Raw genomic sequence first — 23,242 nt, forward strand, 5'->3', positions numbered from 1 at the left:
GATGCAGGAGGGGCTGGGGGTGCAGGGGGAAATGTTCCTGGAGGAGGACTTTGAACAGCCATTGGAATGCAGCACACCAGTGCCTGGTCACCCTGCTGCTGTGGCTTGGAGTCCCTTGCTGTCTTGCCAAGGGAGATCTGTATGTGCAGCATTTTAATGAGGTGTATCCCATCTCTCTGCATGTGCTGTGGCATTCCCCAGGCAGGGAAAATCGTGTTTCCTGGTCCCCAAGACAGCAGAGCCCATGTTCCTGAGAGCTTGTCACCTCCCCAACATGACACAGAGCCTTTCCTGGAAGGAGGGGCTGGGAAGTCATGGCTTTTCAGCCTGGAGAAGAGAAGGTTGTGAAGAGACCTCATAACAACCTTCCAGTGTCTGAAGGGCATACAAGAAAGACAGGGAAGGACCCTTTCATGGAGAACTGTAGGGACAGGACAAAGGGGAACAACTTCAAACTGAAGGAGAGTAGTTTAGACTAAATATTGGGAAGAAATTCTCCCCTGTGAGGGTGGGGAGGCCCTGGCACAGGTTGCCCAGAGAAGCTGTGGCTGCCCCTGGATCCCTGGAAGTGTCCAAGGCCAGGTTGGACGGAGCTTGGAGCAACCTGGGCTAGTGGAAGGTGATCCACCCCCCCGTCCGTGGCAGGGGGGTGAATCAAGATGATACTTAAGGTCCCTTTCAACCCAAACCATTCTATGATTAAAGAAAAAAATGTGTTTATCCACAGGTCAAGATTATAATTCCAGGAGGCTAGAGGGAGGCAGTGCTTGGAATCTGAAATGAGATTTAAAGGAATAATTAAGGGTTCTGCCGCTGAACAGTGCCAATGAACTGGCTGGGAATAAATCAGATTTCACTTGAAGGAAGTGACCTGGAAATATATTATTGCCTGTCCCTTAGCCAAACTTCATCACCATGGGGCGTCACTGAATGGAGAGTGAGGTCACCCTGGTTGGAGCTGAGGAGGGCTCAGCTGGGGAGGGAAACCTTCCAGGCAGAGGCTTGGGAGCCTCTAAGGTGGCTTTTGTTCCAGACCGTGGAAATCTCAGCTCTGAGTAGACCAGCCCTCATTGGTACGATTTTGCCTCTTGAAAATACACACAAAATCTTTTATTAAAAACCCTGCAGATGAGTTAACAGCTGGGAGAAGCTGGAATATGATTAATGTCTCGTGAATTAGCCCTGGAGGTACTTTATGGAAATAAGATTTACAACACTATTACACGCAGTCCTGAATGTGCTTTACATTTTTAAATGAGGGGAATGAATGTTTCTCTCTGCTCTGCTCCCTTCCCCCTTGGGCCCTTGCAGAGGTGCAGAAAGACAGTCCCAGTGGATTTGGGATGGAAGGATTTGGTGCTCGGGGAGGTTTTGGACTGTGCAGTTCATTGAATGATCTCACTGGCCCCGGCGCTTTATCAAGCGACGAATCAAAATGTGTCCTGACATGTAGGACAAATTACAAGTCATTAACAGAGAAATTAGAGATGCCAGGATGGAAAGAAGGGATCCATCGGGCTGTTTTGTCCATCCTCCCTGCCAGGGCAGGATTGCTCCTGACAGCACATGGTTGGGTGCTTCTGGAATAATTGAGCTCCCGACACCTCCCGAGCACTGGGGTGCTTCGAGCAGGCCCGTTTATTCCAGTGTTTCAAATGTTCTGCTCAAGATCTTCCTTCCAGACCACTCATGCATTGCTGGAGGGAGGTGGTAATCCCTATGGAAGTGGCAGGAGTGGAGCCCCTGCCTGGGTAGGTGAGGAGGATGCTCTGGGGTGACCTTCAAGAGCAAAGGTAAGTGTCCCCTTTGGGACCGTGGTACCCTGGCTTTGTGTCACTACAGGAAATCTGATGAATGACCCTATTGTGAAACAGCAAAACTCTCCCATCAGGCTTGTCTCAGAGGTCTTCTAAAAGCTCTGTTTAGGTGAAGACTGTTTTGTTAGAACACCCTTGCCATCCATGGGCATCCCTAAGCTTAGCAGTGAGCCTTTCTGCTGGAACCCTGGCTCTGTCCCAGACTATTTCAGGTGATCTTAGACTGCAAATCAGACCTGCTTCGAGGTCTGCTCCAGGCAAGCTGAAGGCTACAATTATTCACTGATTTACTGAATATTTCTCAGAAGATTGAGCCATCTGAGAGAAATTGGGATCAGAAAGTAGAGGTGGCTTATCCCCCCTTTATCCTCAATTCAGTGGAGGAGTGGGCTATCTGAGCCACAAAGAGGTTTATAAGGTACTATCACAACACAAAGCATAGCAGTGCCTCCCAAACAGGCATTTCTGTGACATGTCCAGGAAAAAAAAACTTGTTTTCCTCTCTGAACTGCCCGTCAGGAGGACCATCTCTGTTGGGAGCAGCGTGTGAGGCACGGACAGCTCCTGGTAAAGTGGATGCCTGCGTGAATGTGGAGCAAAGACTTGCCTAAAGCCTCTGTGTGGCTTGTAGCCAGGGCCCTGGAGGGGACTGGAACATGGGCTGGCTCTGTCCTGTGCCCACACCAGCTGGCCCTGCTGGCAGGTACCACCCTGCAGTGGGCTGGAAAAGAGCCCAGCCTCTGCAAAGTGTGGGGGTTTGGGGGTAAGGTCGGTCTGCTGGGCTTTCAAGGGGCAAGTGGCTTTATTCTGGGCTCGAGGCATAGATGGAGGGGCTGTGGCAGTGCTGGGAAAGCCCTGCAGCTGCAGTTGGCAGAGATGCTAAAGCCAAATCAGTGTTATTTTAGTTTTTATTACCATCTAGTGGCAGGCCTGGGGAACTGAAGCCTTAAATCAACATTAGCACTACCCCAGAAGACTGCATGATGTAATCTCATACCCCCCTGCTCTCCCTTTAATCTTCTGCCCTCACCAATTTTGTCTTTCGGTTGGAATTATATTTCTGTTAATTTGTGGCTTCTGAGAAATTCAGCCCTGAATCTCCATGTGAAAAATATCCTTGTTTTACAGCCCACGTCTCCCTCTCCTGAAAAGTGTAGCTTTAAGGCAGCAGAAAAGAAAAAAACCCACATTCCTAGAAGATGAATAATCTATAAATTAATTGGAAACTAATTTTGGGTAGATTGACTCGAGGGAGCTGCTCAGGGCCTCTGAATATGTTGAGCCATTGTGGTCTTGACAAGAAGTTTTAAGATCGACTTGCTCAGCACTGGAGAGCTGCTGAGACAAACCAGGAAGGCTTGGAATGGTTTTCCATGTCTGGACTGGTGTTCTGGGAGATGGAATCCTGACAGTGACGAGCAGGAGTTGCAGAGGACACAGGAATGTTCCTTCTTTGACCTTACTGAAGGCTCTGTACTGGTTTAAGTGAAAAGCTCTGAATCTGCAATTAGGAAAACTAAAATTAAAGTGTACACTGTACACTGAGCTTTGATTTTTTTAACTTGGATGCCAATCTAGGTATGTATCTAAGAATTTCTAGGGTGACAATCTTCTCTATTTTTTTTTAAGATAAACTAAACCCCAAAAGAAACCCTTCTGGATTAAAATAGTTCTGTCCTCAAATACCATATGCCTTTGGACATATCACCTGCAGGCTTGCTATGCTGTCACTAACATGAAGTTCATAAATCTTTAATCTGAAATTGAAATCTTCCAAGAATCCCTATCTGAAACAACATGAAAGTCACCAGGCAGAGACCTGCACTTCTACCACCGGGATAAATAATCCTGGAGTTGCATTTTTATAAACTCTGCATGATCTTCTGTGGCTCACTGCAGTTCTCCTGAAGAAATTATTCCAGGCAGAAGGGCTGTGTTCTTGCTGCTTGGAAAAGAGTGGTTATGACCGTATTTTCAAAATAATTATAAACCCATTTTTTAATGATTTGGGATAAAAGATGGGGTCATTTTCCAAAGACTATGTAGATACCCTTTGGTTTTTATGCAAGGGGGGCCTTCTGGGCACCATACAACTGATGGTGTCACAGCTGACTCAGTTGTCCACCAAAAAAAGGTGCTGATTGGAGCAATGTAGTTTGATTTATCTGTTAGATTATCTTGTTGGTGGCTAATTGCTTCATAACAACTAGAAACAAGTAACTGTGCAATAGGTGGCTGGTTCATGACTTGGTGCTCTCACAAAAGTCTCTCAGGAAAATGAGGCTGGAAAAGGTGTCAGAGATGCCTCGGCAACATCAATCACTTTGAAAAAATGGGAAAATTTAAAAAAAAAAAGGAAAATTTAAAAAAAAAAAGGAAGAGTGGGAATATGATAGTGAAAGATACTGGAAGACATGTTCTTGCTGCTAAAGATACAGTGGTAGAACAGTAAATCTGTCCTTAACCAGAGATATGAAAGGGTGAAGACTCCAACTCAAAAATAAACTGGAAATGACTGATCTCAGCCATTGGCAAACTTGCTTTAAAAGAAAAAAAAAAAAAATCCTCTGTTAGATACCAAGCCCACCTGACTGTGACCTTTGCTGTTCCTCGTGCTGCAGCACAGCTCTGTGACTGTGCTGAGGAGATGTGTGTGCTGGGGGCAGGAGTTTTCCCAGCAGGTGCATCGAGGTTTGTTCCTTTGCTCCATTTTTTTTCCTGTTTCTCTCATGCTCTGCTTGGCTCAGGGTTACCTGGTGTCATGGGTGATCTGGGATTGCACAGCCTGAATTGTGGAAAAAGTAAGGAGGTGAATGAAGGGTGGCTGAGACTGGAGTGGAAGGGGAGCTGGGGTGTGTGGCAGAGTCCTTGCACAGCTGAGAGGCATTTAGTAAAGGAAATGGAGGAAGACTTCTTCTGTCCTGCCTAATTTGGGATCTGTAAGTCTTCATGTGCAGTCACACGTGAAGAAGCAGTCTTCCTGCTTTCCAAAGTTCACCATTTAATGGTTTCTTTCTGAGTTTTTAAGCACAGCTGCCGTTTCTGAATGGGGGAAATAGAAGGAAGTGAAGGAAAATAGAAAAGATAAGGTGTTGGTTTGGAAGGGAGAAGTTTTTGTCCCCTAAAGTTTTGGTCTTTCTGTTCCCCAGGATCTGACACTGCAAAGAAAGGTTTTATCAGCTGCCAGAGCAATGGGTGACCCCTGGGTGTGCTCAGAAGTGCCTTAAGAAGTGGATGCAGGTGAGTTGTGTCACTGCACATTCTTACTTTGTGGTAAATAACTAGGAAGAAAGAACAGCAAGTGCTTCTGGCTTAAATGCCCATCTCCACCTACTTGCTGGCTAGATTAATGTTGCTCTTTGGACTCTGTGCTGTTTCTGATTCACTGGCTGTGGCAGAAATGTTCAGTGCTTTGACTGGGGAGATGTTTAGAGATGAGGTGGCTTTTGGTCTGCCTGGGAAGACTAATGGTCAGTGCCTTGCCAATTGGCACAACCTCAGAAGGTCCCAGAGAGTTTTAGGAGTGAGGGGGATGAAGTCTGGGTTCACCCTGCTGGGTCCCTAGCAGCTTTCAGCTTGTGCTGGGGACCCCCAGCTGCTGGGGAGCTTCACTGGTGGAGCTGTAGGCACCCACAGGTGGGCAGGCTCTAATTCCTTGTTTCACTGATGCACAGTTCAGATGTCTCCACGTGAAGCTTTCACCTAAAACTGCATTTATAGATCATTTTTAGGAGGTAACCCCTTCAGTCACTGCAGGGAGAGATGAATCGTGCTCTGGTAGTTGAGTTCAAGTCCCTCTGTCTGTCCCTGCTTCTCAACCTTTGACATTTTTAGGTCAAACAAAACCTTTTATCTACTTGGTGCCTTAAGTCTTTCATGATGATAGATATAAAATATGTTTAAAGAGCTTTCCTGCATTACAATAAGGTATTGTGTATTTTCATCACATTTTCATGCCTCTCATCCTGCCATAAGGTTAAGGCAATAAATACCCTGTAGGAGATTCCAGCTCTCTCCTAATGATCTTTAACTCCTTGAAAGGATTTTGTGAACCTTAGCCTACATTAACTCTATTTCTGGCTCAGCAACCATGAGCAAGTTATAGCTGATAGATGAGGCAAAAGCTAAAAAGGGAAGTTTTCTGACATCACACCAGATTTAAAAAAAGTCCTGTGCATCTATTCTGGGAACTCAGCTGCCAGGTTGGCACTACATGGGGTGTCACTGTGGCTCAAAAAGCAGTCGTAACAGTACGTGGAGGGTTCAGACAAGCTCAGTTCTGTCTCTAATGTCACATTTCCTGCAATAAAACACACCTGAGAACTGGAAGGAACGAAAGTGCAGCCAAAAGTCTGTGTTGAGGGAGGTCCTTCCCAGCAGGCTTTGCAGCTTTGTGCTGGCATATCCACCACAGCTTAAGGCAACTTCTCCATCACAGAATTATTAAAGTTGGAAGAGACCTCTGAGATTACCGAGCCCAACTGTCAAAGCAGAACAGCCACCGTGTTCACCACTAAACCACGTCCTCAAGTGCCACATCCACAGGTTTTCTGAACATTTCCAGGGATGGTGACTTCACCACTCCCCTGGGCAGCCTGTTCCAATGTTTGACAAGCCTTTCCAGGGAGAAATTTTTCCTGATCTCCACCTCTGATCTCCATTCTGGCCTCACAGGGCAGCTGGGCTCTGCTGAGGATGGTGGTGATGCACAAAGAAGTGCAAGGAAACCTGGACACCTCTTTTTGGGTTCCTCTGGCAGCAGGACTGGCCAGGTGGGTCACTTGGCTGGGGTGGTTCTGGAGGTGTGGGTTTAGCACAGAGGGTCTCACCTCATGCCCACCATCAGTGGTCAGTGGTGCTGGCAGCCAGCACTGACCAATCCTAACGTAGGGAGCAAAGCAAAAAGTTAAAACTGGCTTTTAAACATGAAACACAAAAACCAGTAACCAAAAGGTGCTTCATGCTCCTCTTCCAACAGCTTACATGCTGCACAGTGATGATGATGAGAAAAACCCCTCCCTGCTGCCCTGCGCTGGGCAGAAATGAGGGACACGGGCACTTCAGGGCTTGCAGAAGCTTCAGATGCTTACAGTTTGCTGGTTATACTAATGTTTTGCCTTGCCTGACCTACCTCCTCAGGGCAGCAATAAAAATAACCAGCTTTAGTCCACTACTTGGCTGCTAATTGTCCACTTGTAGATCTTAGTCCCAGCTGGGCCTGCTCCTGCCCAAAGGCAGTTGTGTTCAGTAAAGTGGCTGTTCCCATTTGCAGGCAGCCTCACAATAGGAGCAGGTGGCTGCCATTTTCCATGCAAGAAAGCTCTTTGGAGAAAAGGAAAAAGGGGCAAATAAGGAGGGGGGGGGAGAAAAAAAAAATCCAAACAAAAACAAACAACACAAAGCATCTAAGAGAGGAAAGCCTCTGCACTGCTCTGCTTAAAATGGAGAGAGACCAAAAGTGTGCAGAAATGAAAAGAGAAGCAATGTTTGAGGACAGAGGAGGGAGAAGAGAAATGCTGCTTCTATCATTTCTCTGCTAACCACTGCATCCAGGCTGCCCTCCCTGCTTTCCATTTCCATCAGGATGCAACATCTAAGTGTTTCCCAGTGAAGATGCACCCGGCTCTACAGCTAATTTTAGCCTCCTGATTATGACTTCCTTCAGTGAGTTACCTTGCCTTGACAGCTTACAAGTAGTATGTATTTTCCCTGGGGTGCTGCAGACCAGAGGTGGAAACCTGCAGCGAAGCACAAAGAGAGAAAATGGCAAGAAATCACTTCTCTGCTGCAGCTTCTGAGCTCTCCTTCCCTGAGCAGGTGAAAAAGGAAACTTCTGAAGTGCCTGTCACACCCTCTCCCTGGTAACAGGCGTCACCTGGAACAGGGACAGCACAGAGCTTGTCTCTGCAAAGAAACAATAGAGGAGAAGTGCCACAGAATCTGCTTGTTCAACAGCACTGCTTAGCAGAAGCCAGATTTTTTGTATCAAAGGAAATTCTGCTATTTTTAAATTGTTTATTCATGCAGAAAGGTTGAAAATGAAGCCTTTGAAATTTCTTGCCTTGTGACAACTTGGGAGGGAACCTATCAGTCTATCAAAAGACTTTATATTATTGTGCTGAATTCCAGCATCTCTTCTGTCACTCTATCCAGCATCTACTCTAATATCTCATCTCTGTGCCCACAGCATGTACATACACATGAGCAGAAGAGAGAGAGTGCTTGGGCACTGACTCTTGACCTGTTTTCCACTACAAGCATCTGGAGCCAGCAGATAAAGCTGATAGGAGCAGTTTGGAGGCAAGCAAAAGGCCGTGGTTCTTCACTCAGCCAGTGGCTGAACTGCAGATCTTCCTGCACAGGGATGGCACAGATGGCAAAGGTTTGCAAGGGCTCAAGGGGAAAATGGTCAGCTAATGAAAGACATCCCTGCTAGGGCTGCTAAAGACAGAGGAGTTGCATCTGCCTCAGAGTCCCAGGAGCTGAAATGGTTTTAAGGCATTAGAGAGAATTAGTATCTCACGGTCTTGCTTTTACCTTCCTTCCATTTGCTTTCAGCTTCTATTAGCAGTGACATAAGAACTGCTGGACAGGCATGTGACTCATTAGGGCCTCTCAAACTTAGAATTTTATGCTCTCTTACATTTTTTTATTCCATACAAGCTTTTTTGACTCTAAGAAGTGCTTCTGTTTGGAAAGTAAAAGGCAAATTCTTACAAAATGCTTAAACTGTGTGTCAGAGTATTACTAACTGTTTTTCATTCATCTTCTGGAATAAAATGTCAGATTTGCATGTTGACATTGTTCTGTATTTTCACAAGATCTTTTGCCCTCAGGCATACATCATTTTTGAAGCACAATCAGTAGTAGGTTGGGAATTTTCCAGAACAACGTTTAACAATGTGAAAAATGTGTAAAACTCCTGGATGCAGATAAGGTATGAATGAACTGTAAGAGCAAGGTGTTCCGATGTGCAGGTCATCTCATTCCAAACTAACTCCAAAAAGTGCACTTTTCAGCAGTTTCTGGGCTGGGAGGCTCAGTGCTCAGGCTGTCATAGCAGGGACTTTTCTTTTTAGTTGTGAATATCTTGTGACTCTGGCAGCCTGAGGCTACAGAGGCTTCCCCCATCTTCTAAGGGCTGAAACTATGGCTGATGTTTGGATGTTCTTGCTGTGGATTTCAAAGCTGGACAGTGTGGTTCATCTTGTTCCTCATCTCTGAGCAGATGTGTTCCACCCCACTGGCTGTGGTGCTCACAGGGAGCTGCAGTTTGCTCCTGTTCCTGAGCAAGAACAGGCTGGGTTGGACACTGAGGGCTGCAGTTCACAACCTTGGATGGGTACTGAGCAAATGAGGGTCTCTGTGCAAACTTCACAGTGATTCTGCCTCCATGGAGAGCTGTGCTTTACAAGGAGTCCAAAAATTCATGGAGAGATCAGGAACTGGCTGGATGTCAAGGAGTGGGAAAAGAGCTTGAAAACCTCTGGGATCTGATTGCTCTCTAACTCACAGTAGATTATGCCATAATTACTCCTGCAGATTCATCTGTAGGTATCCAAGCAGTAAGTTTCATCTTTACTCTTTTAACTGAGATGAGGAAAGGGTGGATTTTTTTTCTTTGCTTGGATTCAATGGCACTTGCAGAGAGGAGCCAGTGCCAGACCTATTGCTCCAGGTCATACCTTGATAAACAGCCTCCTCGCTTCTAGGGAGCCATCAGCAACCTCCAGCCTGGGCTGGGCTGAGCTATGAAACTCTTCAGGAGCACAGTTTTACTGTGCTGGCACCCAGAGCATGAGCACAGGGCAATGACAGACCCTTCAGACCTTCCCTTCTTGGGAAAACCAGACCAGCTTGATATAGAACAGATTGAGGCAGCACAGCAAACAGTCATGGGCAATACCATTATTTGAGAGCTGGAGTGTTTCTGGAACAGCCTTTCTGATGAAAGCAACACTAAGTATCATCTCTGCTGTTCTGGCCATACCCAGTGGCTGGTTGCTTACACAGAAAGAAATGTTTCCTTGATTCATTAGGTTTTTCTCAGTTTTGGTTTTTTTTTTTATTTTATTTTATTTCTCCCAGCTCAAATCTGCTGAAGGCAGTGACAGGTTTCCATCCTTCAAAAAATTCAGTGTGACTTGAAAACAATGAGACACAAGGATCAGTAATTGTATTAATATTTGCCTGGCAGATTAGCTCTGAAGAGCTGATAATTCACGGGCTCTTTGTTCACCCTGGTTTAGTGCCCATGGATTCTCTCTCTGGAAGTGTCTTGCTGCAGCATTTCTGGCTTTTGAGGTCAGTGTGATGAGCTGCGTGGGTGTCTTTAGACATGAATCACATGCAAAAGGCTGATTCTCTTTTTCTTTTCTTCTTCTATTTTTTTTTCCCCTGACATACTGGGCAAGTCTGGAAAGGAGAAAAAAAAAAAAAAAAAAAGGAAAAAAGAACCTTCCAAATTCCCAGACTTCTTTTTCAACTGAAAAACAACACGAAGTTTTATACTCATTCACTTCTCTCTCTCACCACTGTGGGTCTGTGCATCACCAGGGTACCATGGTTTGTGCAGACATGCTCCATAGGGCAGGTTAAGGTCAAAGGACTGTGGCATATTCCTACCTCAACAGGTCCTTTAGCCAAGTGTGAAATCCATCCTGCAGCAGCTTTTTGAAAGCAGCTGAGTTCAGGAACAGTCAAAAAACCTGAATTCAGACCCCTGACAGGTTGCAGAGCTAACCTGTATGTGAACTGCTCCTTGGAGAGCAGTGTTTGTGGCTCTGGAGGTGTTCCTCAGGTTCCCCAGCTCTGGGATCCAGCAGAGTTCCTGATGTGCCTGCCCCAGGTTTGGGCAGGAGCAGCATTGCCATTACCCTGGGAGCAATGGCATCATTGCTCTGCCTGCCTCTGGTATCAGCATCTCTTAAATCAAAATCTCTGGCAATTTTTCTTCATTATGAGGAGAGGGTTTGCATTGAGTGGTTTCAGAAAACAGGTGTCCAATTCTTCCAGGAAAGGGAGCCTTTTTGGGGCTTGGGCTGTCTCCCACCTGCCAGCAGTGGTGACTGGCTCACAAAGCCTCCTGGAGCCCCTGGGCCATTCCTGATAGAGTAGATTGTTGTGTTAGTACTGTAACAACTTTACTTTGGTGGTGATTGTGCTTTGATTTTTAAAACTGGAGTCCTCTGACTTTAAATGTAAGTCTGTTTGCTGAAGTGCAGTGACCCTGGGGCTGTGAAATCTAGTTCTGAAAGCTACCTATATTTGTGGGTAAAGGAAATGTAATGATTGCTAAAGTGAAGGCAGTGCTAGCTGAACACAAACCCCAGCCTAAATTTTATGGCTGTCCTGCCAGGGGCACAGATTTCTTCAGACTTACCCTCCTGGCCTAGCAAGACTTTTCTTGTGCCAGTGAATGTGTGTTAGGAGCTGGGAGGAAAGCCAGTATGTTGTGAGGAGCATGTCTCAGACAGAGAAGGTGTGAGTTTAGGTGCCACATGAAAGCCATTTCTGCTAATTTGTGTTCCAGCTTTTAAAATATGTAAAAAGTGCATGGTCTAATTCAGAGCAATAAAGCATTCCATGCATGCTCTGTGACCATGCTTTATTAGAAGTGAAAAAAATAATCTTAATTGGAGACAATTTGTTATGAACCACCCCATCCTTGACTTGAACCTGCTTGAGCCATCAACTGAGAACGGGGCTAATAGTCTGGGAGTCAACTGCTGGGCAAAGCTAAAAAGGGAATGAGGAGCCACCTCCCAGCCAAGAACAATCTCATTGGGGCAGATAAACCCTCTGGCACTTCTGAAAAACCACACCCATGTTCATCAGATGAGCTCCTAGACTGGTGCTTCAAGGCAAAAGGAACAGCTTCTGGAAGTCAGGTGAGTTCCCACAAAAAAAAAAAAAAAAAAAAAAAAAAAGAAAAAAAAAAGAAAAGAAAAAAAAGGCAAATAGAACTGCGAAGTCCTCAGATATCTGCACTTCTCTGTTCCAGCTTCCTGTGCTACTCAGCAGCTCCACGGAGGAGAGAAGACAAGAAAAATCTTTGGAAGAAGAAAAGATCAGCAGCAAAGAACACATTGAAATGGTTTGTCGAGGTTTTCAGACCTGCCTGACTTGTGCTTTTGGCCCTGAGCTGTGGTTCTTCACCTCCATCTGCATCCTCAGGTAGGAAGGGAATTGCTGGCAGTGCCCTGAGAAACATCTTTCATGCTTTTTGGTGCTCTCAACTCGATGCCTGAGTGACTTACCAGTGCTGCTGAAGCTTAGTGATGTTTGTGTTTGGAACACAGGTCCCCACTAGGCTTCCAGAAGGAGCTTAAGAGTCTCTGGAAGGGGTTTTGGGGTTTTTTTTTTGGTCCAAGATACTTTCTTTTTTGAAAGCCTCAAACCACTCTGCTGAGTGACTGTTAAGAAAGCAGGGGAGAGGCACACACTCCCCTTTCATATTTGACTTTGCAGATACCCATCTGCTGTTTGGCTTTGGGGACAGGGCATGTTCAGCAGCTGTGCATTTGGGCAAGAGCAGGTTTGCTTTTCTATTTTTAAAATCCTCCTTAAGGATGTGTTGTTTGATCTGAAGCCTGGTGTCTCTTCCCTATTGATGAGCTGTCAGTCTCAGGGCTTGGAGCACTGCTTGGATAAACCTCCACTGTCATACTGGCTGTTTTTTATAGCTGATGACCTTGGGGTGCTTTCAAAAATCATGGCATAAAATGTAATGCATCAACACAGGGCATCAAATGTGCTGTTGCAGGGCAAGGGCTTCTCTTGACCATAAAAAGGCAGGTGTTCAGAAGCAAAGCAGTCACTGGTGTCGGCAGAGCTTGGGTGGGAGGTGAGGAACTTCCAACTGTGTGTGTCTACATTTCCCACTGGAGACAGCAGGTGTTTGGGGGACACAGGGCCATGCAGCAGAGAGGAGAGGTGGAATTGGAGACTCACAGGATACAAATGTCATCTTGAATGATGGCCCTGGTGGTTGCACCTTCTGCCCTCCCAAATGGAAGCGGGCTCAGCCCACCAGAAGCAGAGAATTCAGCCACTGAAGGCAGTTTTCTCAGAGCAGTGGAAGAGCTCTCCCTGCCTTTAGCCAAGGCTGTGACACTGTCTTGCTCTGAGCAGCTGAATTACAACGTGCTTTGTGGTGTGTGGGCTGCTGGGAAACTCAGAGTGAACCCTTGGCTCTGCTCCGTGTCCTTCAGCAAGTCACAGGAGTGGATTATTATGTCTTATTCTGAGCAGCTGAATTACTGTGCACTGTTGACTCCACGAGGATGCTGATGGGTGGACAACATCACGGGCTTTTTTTGCCTCAGGGACCTGAACTTCTGCACAGATATTCAAAGGTTCTCAGTTTAATTCAAATCAATACAGCATTTGGGATTTTGTAGTGGGCGCAATGACAATTGCAGGAATGGAAAACAAGGTACTTGAAAGAGAGCTATCATCAGGTATCAAATTCTCATTTGAAATGTATGAATCTTCAGGCAAATAACTTTTTTATTAAAGGAACACTGTCAAGCATCATTCTGATGCTATATTTAGCTTTTAAATTAAGTGAGCTCCGAGATCTTCACTTGCTGAGTGATCTGAGCCTTTTGTCTGCAGCACAGTGGCAGTAAGAACTCTGCCAAGACCTCCACCATATGGGGACTGATGTCTGTGTAAGGCTGGGGAGGGGCTCTGGAGCTGCAGTGCCCTTGGAGAGAAATGTTTGGCTGCTTTTAAGTGAAGCCACGGTCTGCAACCTCTCTGTCCCTCACATTCCGAAGTGGAGAAGTTGTGAAGCAGTTTTTAGTGCTTGTGTGTGTAAACACTGAAATGTTTGGGCTTAGAAACTTACTGATGGTTCTTTGTGTGGCTTGGAGCACTGTATCTTCCTTCCTGTTTCAGGAAAGGGAGACTGTCAGGAAAATGGACCTACTCAGTCTGCTGGGCAAGAAAAATATCCTAGAGGTGAGATGAAGGGAATGGATGTGTGGAGGACATGCATCTTGTTTATATGTTGCAGTTGTAGCTGTCAGGTGTGGGAATGAGCTTTTTCAGGCAGTTCTCCAGTGACTGTTGTGTACTCAGGGCAGGTCTGTGTCTGTACAGAACATGCACTGAGTGGTCCTAGAGGGGTGGCAATAAGGGGAAAGCCTCTTGGCACAAGGGGACACAGAGCCAGATGGGGATCACTGAACAGCTGTTGAGATGTGCTGCTCCATGCCCTGCACAGCCTCGTCAGCAGGACAGCTTTTCCAGAGGGGGGGAAAAAAAAAGGAGACACCTCTTAAAGAGTCACATTTCTGAAACTGTGGGAGATAATGTTGTGAATTCTGTGTGTGTTGGAGGTCTCGGGTATAACCTGGGCTCGCAGCTGTGCTCCACCCAGTGTGAGGTGTGCTGTCACCTCAGACGTGCTGAAGGAAAGGAGGGCATGAGGTTTTCCAGCTGACACTGCCAAGGGAACCAACTCCCAGCCCTCACAGCAGACCCAGCATCCCTCCGGCAGCCACACGATGGCAGAAGAACCAAAGACTACAGCAAAGCTGCAAATGGGGAAGGCACCTGCCTCTGGCTCTGCTGGTCTCACCTCTTCCGTGGGCTAACCCAGACCCCACCAGGAATCCAGCCCGGCCAAGAGCCAGCTGGGGGGGCTGTGCTGCCCCACAGCTCCTTGGTGGCTTCTCCACAGCGAGGTCACAGCTTCATGTCTCCGTGCAGGAGGTCTCCCATCATGGCATCACATAGCCCAGGACCTCACACAGCTGAAAAAATCTGGAAATGGGGGTAAATTAAAACATTGCAGGTAGCTCCTGCCTGCTCCCACAGCACCTGCTCCCAGAGCATCCAGCTCAGTGTGATACCTGTTTCCAACAGGCCTTGTACCTGCTCCCAAAGCACATCCCTCAGTGTGGTACCTGCTCCCAAAGGATCCTGCTCAGTGTGGTACCTCCTCCTAAAGCATCCTGCTCAGTGTGGTACCTACTCCTAAAACATCCTGCTTAGTGTGGTACCTGCTCCCAAAGGATCCTGCTCAGTGTGGTTCCTGCTCCCAGAGCATCCTGCTCAGTGTGGTACCTGCTCCCAAAGGATCCTGCTCAGTGTGGTACCTACTCCTAAAGCATCCTGCTCAGTGTGGTACCTACTCCTAAAACATCCTGCTTAGTGTGGTACCTGCTCCCAAAGCACATCCCTCAGTGTGGTACCTGCTCCCAAAGGATCCTGCTCAGTGTGGTTCCTGCTCCCAGAGCATCCTGCTCAGTGCAGTACCTGCTCCCAGCACACCCAGCTCCCTGTGGTACCCTCGGGAGGCCGCTCTCCCTCTCTGCAGGTAGGAGGGAGCTGCTCCCTGGGTGTCCCTGGAACCAGACTCTGGGCAAAAATGCCTCCCCTGCTGCAGGGCAGAGCCTGCACTGTTCAGCTGTTCCCGCGGGAGCCACAAAGCCCCTCCAGCTCGCAGCTGGGAGGAATAAAGGCAGGATTAGCCCTGGGCATTGGACACCCCGAGCCTCTCGCCGAGCCAAGTGAGAAGGGTAACTTCAGGCGTTTTGTGCTCTGAAAAGCCTGGAGGCTTGGCAAAAGCAGCCACTCACTCAGCTGTGCAGCCTCCTGTAAACTGAAATGCCCTCTTAATGCTGCTGAAAAGAGAAAATAATGATTGCACTGGAGAATAAATGAAAACCGAGGCTAAACATGAGATCATTGTGCTGACATTAGCAATTATCACCCTAAACACTGCTGCAGGCACTCAGCATCAGGGAGAGGTGATCTCTGAAAGGAGAAACCTTTAGCTGACTTTCTCAGGTGTAATTAATTTCTTTAGATGAACCACATCACAGATAACGAACAACAACAGCAAAAAAAAAAAAGTAGGAGAAATTTGGGGTTGTTTGGTGAGGGACAGGCAATTCATATGTAAAACTTGTCAAGGGAGATCACATGCAATTTTGTACAAGTACATCCAGCTCATTTTGTAGCACTTTCTCAACTGTCACAGAAGTTTGGGTTCTGAGGGATCTGAGGGGCAGCATTAGGATCATCCAGTCCGACCTCCCACATACACAGTTCACAAAAGTTTTCCCAGGAGTTGTACAAAATATATCTTGGAGATGAATTCCAAATAACAATGCTCTATAAGCTCACCCAAGCAAGACCTTTCAATGTACAATCCTCTAATTATTAAGAAATTGCACCTTCACTGGAGGTAGCAAATTTCTGCCTCTAGCTGGTCTATGTGTGTTTATAAACTCCTTTCCAGACCTGTTTTATAAATAACTCAATACTCATACTACCTCTCTACTGTTTTTTTTAAAATAACCTGAAAAAAAAAGGCAGCTTCTCAAATTTAACGTTTAAGGCTTTAAGTTTCTTTTTCAAGTTCTTATTTGAACTCTCTCAAGATGTTCCAGATCCTACTACAAAATTCTACAGCTGAACCTGGGACAGGAGCCCCATTATAGGACCAAAGCTGCTGCTTCTATCTTTCCATTACCCACACCATGTTGGCTCCTCAGATCACACAGGCTGCCAGCAATGTGAGTCTTCTACATCATAAAGAAAAAGACACCCAAAGCAAAGTTATGAAGAGAAATGGACGTTTTCTGTCCATCAGACAAGAGAAGAAATGTGTGGGAAGGGAGCAGGTGAACTTACTCTACAACACTTCTGAGTGTGAAGAGACTGTTTGTGCCACTGGCACATCTCATGTTCATACCTGTGGTGTTGAGCCATTTGTGGGGTCTCTCTAAGTGTGATTTAAGAACAAGGAGTAACAAACTGTGCTCTCAGTCAGTCACATCTGGAGAAATCACAGCAGATATTCACTTACCAAAAACAAGGGACCTGCCTGGACCAGAAAATGGAACTGAAGCTGCAAAGTCTCTACATTTGAAAATACTGAAGATGGCAACACCGGGACAAATTTACCACCGAGACAAGCATCATGATTCTTGTAAAGATATGCTTTCATCAAACCCAAGACTGGCCTTATCCACTCTTTAGGATTCAAACTGTTGTGGAGACCAACAGGGCAGTACTTAGTAATGTGTCCTTTTCAAACATGACTTTTCATTAAGTAACTTTTTTTAGACAAAGAACTTTTCACGAGAGGATGAGAGGATCTGCCTGATGAAATATTGACTCTCCCAATTCATTTTAGATTCTCAAGCATCATTCAACAGCTCTGAATTGACTAATGGCCATCACAGCAAATGGATTTCCACCTTAATCTTTAGTTCTTGTCTGAATGATATTAATACACATTGTTTATCACTAATGAGCTCTAGAATATGATGTTAACAGAAGCAATTAAGGCCCAGAATAACTATCTGCAACACTGTGCTGGGGCTGAATGCATGGGTAATGAATCACTTCCCTAGCTCAGTTCCAGTTTCCTCACTGCAAATCATACGTCAGATCTCAGTAAGCTCATCTGAGTGTCCCTGCTGTTGCCTTCATTTCTAACTTGTGTGTGTGCCAGAGGTTATTTATAAGAGAAAGAAACACAGAGTTTTTCTGAAGACCTAGCCTTGTGGTTTTTATTTGTTGTTGAGTGATTGCAGCCACCTTTAAAGTGAGATGTCATATTTAGACTACCTTTTCCTTACCAGGCATAGATTTAAACTTCTCCTAAGGTATTTAAGTTCAGGAGAATAAAGCTTGACTCAGAACCCTGTTTAGCCAGGATTGCCAGACCCTGATTTCTTGTGCAGATAATCACTACAAAGAGCTCAGGCACTTCAGGGTGTTTTTTTTTTTTACCTGCTCAAAGCAAGAGAGTCTCTCAAAAATCTGTGGTGAACTGCTGCTTCAGGACATCATTGCCGTGTCACTTGTGGCCACAAGAATTTAAAAGCTAAGACTGAGATTAACAAGAAAAGCAAATACAATGCTACCCAGATAATTTTTGTTTTGCACTGTTGACCTGTCCCAGCAAAGGCTGGATGTACCTGTCTTTAATGGACTATATTAAACACTGAGTCTTCGAGGTACTTTGGAGCTGACTTGGTCCTGAAAAGGAAACCAAAGCTGCTACTTGACAGCAACATTCCCAAAAGGGAAGATGAAAATTGCTGTTAAGTCTCCAGTTTAAGACTTGGTCATATACTTGAAGCTAGAGAATTTTAACTATTGACTTCAGTGGGAACCTGTTGCAAATAAAGCTCCACTTGAACCAACTAAGCTTTCCTGTGTTCCAATGCACTGAATAATACACTCATCTGGTCTTTACAGAGTCGTGAAGGAGAATTAAGTAAACCAGAAGTATCAGAAAACAGGATCATTTCTCTCATACTGTAAGAAATTGCTGAGACAAGTCAACAACAGTGTGAATTTACTATTGTCAAGTATTTTGGCAGGAGGCTCAACATCTGCCTGAAGATGCTCTGTCAGTTTAAACTGAGAAAACGTGAACAGCCATGAACCCATTTCATAGGCTCAGCTTCTTGCTTCTCTGCAATAGAGCTGGCATCCTACATCTGTGATATTTTCCTTAAATAAGACCAAAACAGACAGTTTAGGCTGGTTAGGCTCACCTGGCTGGCTTGGACTGTGCTGCACTGCTCTTCCTCTCAGCCCCAGCTCTGGCTGGTGTTTTTAAAACACCCATATGAAATGGAAGTTGAAATGTAGCTCTTCAGGCAGCAAAGTGGAACACACTTAACTGCTGCAGGTGAACTAGAGGATTTTTACCTGTCTTCACCTACAGATGTTATCATCACACCTACAAGCAGGCTCTGCATGGGGACATTTTTGATCTCTGTCTGATGCTTAGTACCAAATTAGTCAGCAGTTCTTTTTTTATTATTATTATTATTATTATTTATTTTTAAGGAGTTATCTGTATAAGGACCAAGATGAAAGCAGTGAGTGCATCATTTCATTGTGCTGACTTGAATCTCAGTGTCACTTTAATTTGCAGCCACTGAAGCAGAACCTCACCAAATGCAAAGGAAATACTTCAGCAATTAGCCTGCACTCAGCTCAGTGCTGCAGGAGTCAGGCTGCTGCAGCAGCTGTGCCACTGAGCTCTGGGACAGCCCCAGCACCCAGCAAAACCTGCAGGGGAAGGTGCAGCTCTGCAATAATGGGGCTGTGTCACTGCTCAGGAGAAAGGGAGACTGCCTGGGACACCTTAGAACAGCATCATCCTGAAAGGAGCTTTAGGAAGTCAAGTCTGTGCTATCACTTTTTCTTTGCCTGTTTGTTTTATATATATATATATATATATATATATATATATATATATATATAAGAAAATTGAAACAAGTTTATTTCATGCAAATTTTGACTTCAGCAGAGACAAGGTTATTAAGGAACTTCTGGAGCTACAAGGCTTCTTGGTTTACTCAGGAGAAGACTATGTCATTCCACTGAAAGAGATTAGAATAGAAAACCTGTGCTCTAAGTGCTGGGAGAAAAACAACAGTAACAGCCAGTTACTCACCACTTGTTACAGCATGTGCTTGGATGAGCTTCCTCTGCTCCATATCCAGCCTCCTTGGGCAGCTTCCTATCGTGTTGTGCTCCATGGCTACCCTCTGGATCCTTCAAACCTGACTCAGTACTGCAGGGGGAAACAGGACATGACCCATTCACAGTTTAGATATAGAAAGTGGCAGAAGATGAACCAGTGTCACTTTTATCACTGTGCATTAGCAGGTATTCTTTATCATCTCCATTACCATTGCCACTCATTTCTTTTAAGGTGGAAATGTCCTCCTGTACAGTCACAAAGACACATCCCCATCTCCTCTGTAACTGTAAATAGAAAATTTGCAGCTTCTACAAATCAGGAAAGAAGAGAATAACTTTCATTTTACATAGGGGCCAACTGAGACATCAAGTAATGAAGCTTATTCAAGGTCTTCAAAAAACCTGGGACATTGTTACAGGCCAGACCTTCACTGGCTGATGCCCAGGATCAAATGGGCAGTGAGCTCCTTTCAGGACCAGCAGCACAGCCCTGCAGGACTGTCCTTCAGTACCTGGCCAGCTGGGTGCCAACCCTGCCCTTGTGCCAAACAGACACAGGTAATTCAGAACAGAGACACCCCTGGGGCTTGTTTGCCCGTTAAGATGTTGGGAAGAGAGTTCAAGCTCCTTTCCGGATCCCTGGGCAGGAGCAGCTGCTGCCTCTGTGTTTACTGACACCTTAGAAAGGCTGCCATCCCTCTGCAACACCCACTTGCTCAAGATGCCAGGAACTGAGCACCAAAGACCCCTGGCCAGAACTGAGCACCAAAGACCCCTGGCAGCCCTTCCACGGCCGGACCACCCTCGCCAAGGGGGATGGAAGGCACTGGGCTGAAGCAGAGACACCCCCAAAAAGAGTTTAAACCCCGAGTGGCCGTGGGCACCCCCTCAGTGCCCCGGGACACCCACCCACCCAGCCCATCTGCCCCTTTGTGGGGGCTGTCCCAGGGGCCGGGGGTGGCCGTGGGTGCCACAGGAGGCACCTGCAGCTCACACAATGGGCTGTGGGTGCTCGGGGGAGAGACAGATTGATGTATTGTGTGTGGGGGAGGAGGCTGTCACTGGAATCCATGTGAACCCGGGCTCTCGGGGCAGGGCAGATTGACAGCTTTTGTAGGTCGCAGCTCTCTTTCAAAGCTCTGCTTTATAGACAGTAGGTTAGGGGGCCCGGGCTTTCACTCCCATAATTCGAACAGGGCAATCATCAGCATTGAGAATTTCTGCTCTCTCTCTCTCTCTTTTTTTTTTTTTCTTCCACCCCCTTGTTATGCATTAAATGATTTCAGTGGAGGAATGTGCAGCATTAATTAGAATTGGTTAGCAGATACCGAGGGGAAAAGTTTCTTCACAACAACTAAAGGAGGTGTCAGTGCTACAAAGAGGGTTTTGTTTTCGCTCTCCCCCGCATTATCAGTGCAATATGTAAGGTAGCTATTCTTTTCATTTAAATTAAGTGGAAAGCTACTAAATCTTGTTTTATTCTCCCCCCTCAGAAAAAAAAAAAAAGGGAAAAGGTCCTTAACACTTATCTTTTAACTTCTTTTATTTTGCAAGGTTAGTGTTTACTTTTGCTTTCAGTCCTGCCCATTAATCGGCCTGCAAAGATGTGTATCCAGTTTTGTGTATCATTTAGCTCTTACAATTATAAGCCAGCACAACTCATATATAAGGATTGTCTGCTGATTAAAGCAACAACTTTACCATTTAAAATAAAAGGGGCTCGTCTAGAAGGACGCATTGAAATTCAGAAGTGTGGCTGGCTGTTCTCTGCAGGGATTTCCTCGTTTCTTTCAGCTTTCTAAATAGAAGTTAAGCTAAAAGATGGCCTTGAGCATATAAAGTAAGAGCTTAGAAGAAACGCTCGTTAATATATTTATATATGCTTTTTATGTCATTCCTTAAAAACTTTTCCCATCGACAGCGTGCAAACAAATATTAGCCCTGATACTGGTTAAATATTTTCTTCCATCAAATGTACTCAACTAGTTTACAAAAATTATTTAAAAAATAAAAGTTAAAAAAAAAAAATCTTGAATGACTGTCAACATTTAACAAGAGACACAATCCTGAATGCTGCACTAAGGGTAATATCACATTCCTTGTTTTCTGTTAAGGGTTTAAAAATTACCAAATTATTACCACCATAAAGTATCATCTCCTAAGACATGTAAAGCCAACTGCTGTCTCTAGAAGTAAATTACTAAGGCTCTGTGCCATGCAGATTCCCTTGCCACAAATTCCCCTGAAATGTAAAGATATTTACACTGTGCCCACAGTACCAGTGAGCAAATGCTGCTTGTGTTCTTTTAACCAGGAAAAGTACAATTCCTGCTTGTTCCCCTTGAGGGAGTGCTGGAAAGTGCAGCCACAGGCCGAGTGGCCTGAGCAGGAGAGAGCAGGTATTCCCAGACAGGCAGTGGTCCTTTCCCTACAGGGCAGATCCCAGCGCCTAATATTTTATCTGACACCCACAAACAGTCTGGCCAATGCATTCTAAAGTCAAAACCACAGCTTAAAATGTAAACTTTGCTATTCAGTATCTAGATCTTAACAAGCTTATATCTTCATCTTACTGGTAAATCAGGAGTTGCTGGTGGGAGACGTGATGTTAGATTTTTTTTTAACATTTTTTAGCGTGGCATTGCCACAGCAACTTTAAGGGCTGCGTAAAGATGAGCTGAACAGAGCCCGTGCAGAGGAAGAGAGGAGCAGTTTCTGCTGTGCACAGGATGCAGGGGTTTTTTTAAGCAGAAATTCAGCAATATAAAAAGCCAGCTGAAGTATGTCGCCTTCTGGCTGGAGACTTTTCCCCACCGTGGAAGGGAGGAACAGGCTTCCTAAACTTCTGGCATTGTCTTGCAAGGAAAAAAAATCTATTGGATATGAAGAGTTATTTTCCGCAGTGCAAAGTGCACCCCCCTAGAACTGCCAGTTCAGCTCCATAGCTGGGATTTAAGCTCTGGGGGGGGGGGGCTGCACCAGGGCAGGGAATAATTAATTAATTAATTAATCAATCAAGTGCCTCTGCGCAGAGGATCCCAGGCAGACAAGCTGTTTGCTGCCTCAGCCGCAGAGCAGCGCTGCTCTGGGGAGCCGAGGGCACTGCCAGGCTGGGGTTTGAAGCGCTGCCCAGCCCCGGGGTCAGCCGAGGCAGCCCAAAGCCCTCCCCGCTCGCCCCCTTCCTGGCACCGCTCAGCGGGACCGGCTCGCTCCCCCCGAGAGGCGACACGGCAACCCCACCCCACGGCTCGCTCCTGCCAAGTTTGCCCGTGTCTCCTTCACCCCGACCCAAGGGCCAGCTCCTCTTTTTCCTCTTTTTTTTTTTTTTTTTTTTTTCCTTCCCCCTGACCACGGCACCTCTGTCAGAGTTCTGCATCCCCCGTGCATGTAAATGAGAGGGGTCCAATTACACGCGGGGGAGAAAGGGTTTAATGAATCGTGAAAAAGCAAGGGCTGCTTAGGAAAAAAAGCTCGATCCCAGCGCCCCCTCAATCCCCCCACTCGGATAAACGTGGGTTTGTCATTTTTGAGAGTGCTGGGGGAATGCAGGGGAGTGAATGAGAGGAACCCACACTGAATGAGCACCACGTTTGTTGGTGTTTACTGTGGCCCCCCACTCGAAACCCCTGAAACACACTTTTGCAGAAAAATAGTTAAGCACAGAAGTTATGTCTCTCCACACAGCACGAACAAATGCAATACAGGATTGCAGATAGCTCTCTGTTCAAGTTCTCCCACGTGGAGACATTCCTCTTCTTGCTCTCCTTTCCTCTGTGTGCATATGTAAGGTCTTATATGAGTTTAAAGGACAAAGAACAGGCAGAAGTTGGTTGTTATTTGTGAGATCCTGTAAGACACAGCCACAGGTTACACAGTCAAAGCTGTGTCACCAACTCCCACACCTGGCTGGCCCTGGAATGGGTTGGTTATCACTGACTATCCCAGGTGACTGA

The sequence above is a fragment of the Chiroxiphia lanceolata genome, chromosome 14, assembly GCF_009829145.1.
Source record: "Chiroxiphia lanceolata isolate bChiLan1 chromosome 14, bChiLan1.pri, whole genome shotgun sequence".
Lineage (NCBI taxonomy): Eukaryota > Metazoa > Chordata > Aves > Passeriformes > Pipridae > Chiroxiphia > Chiroxiphia lanceolata.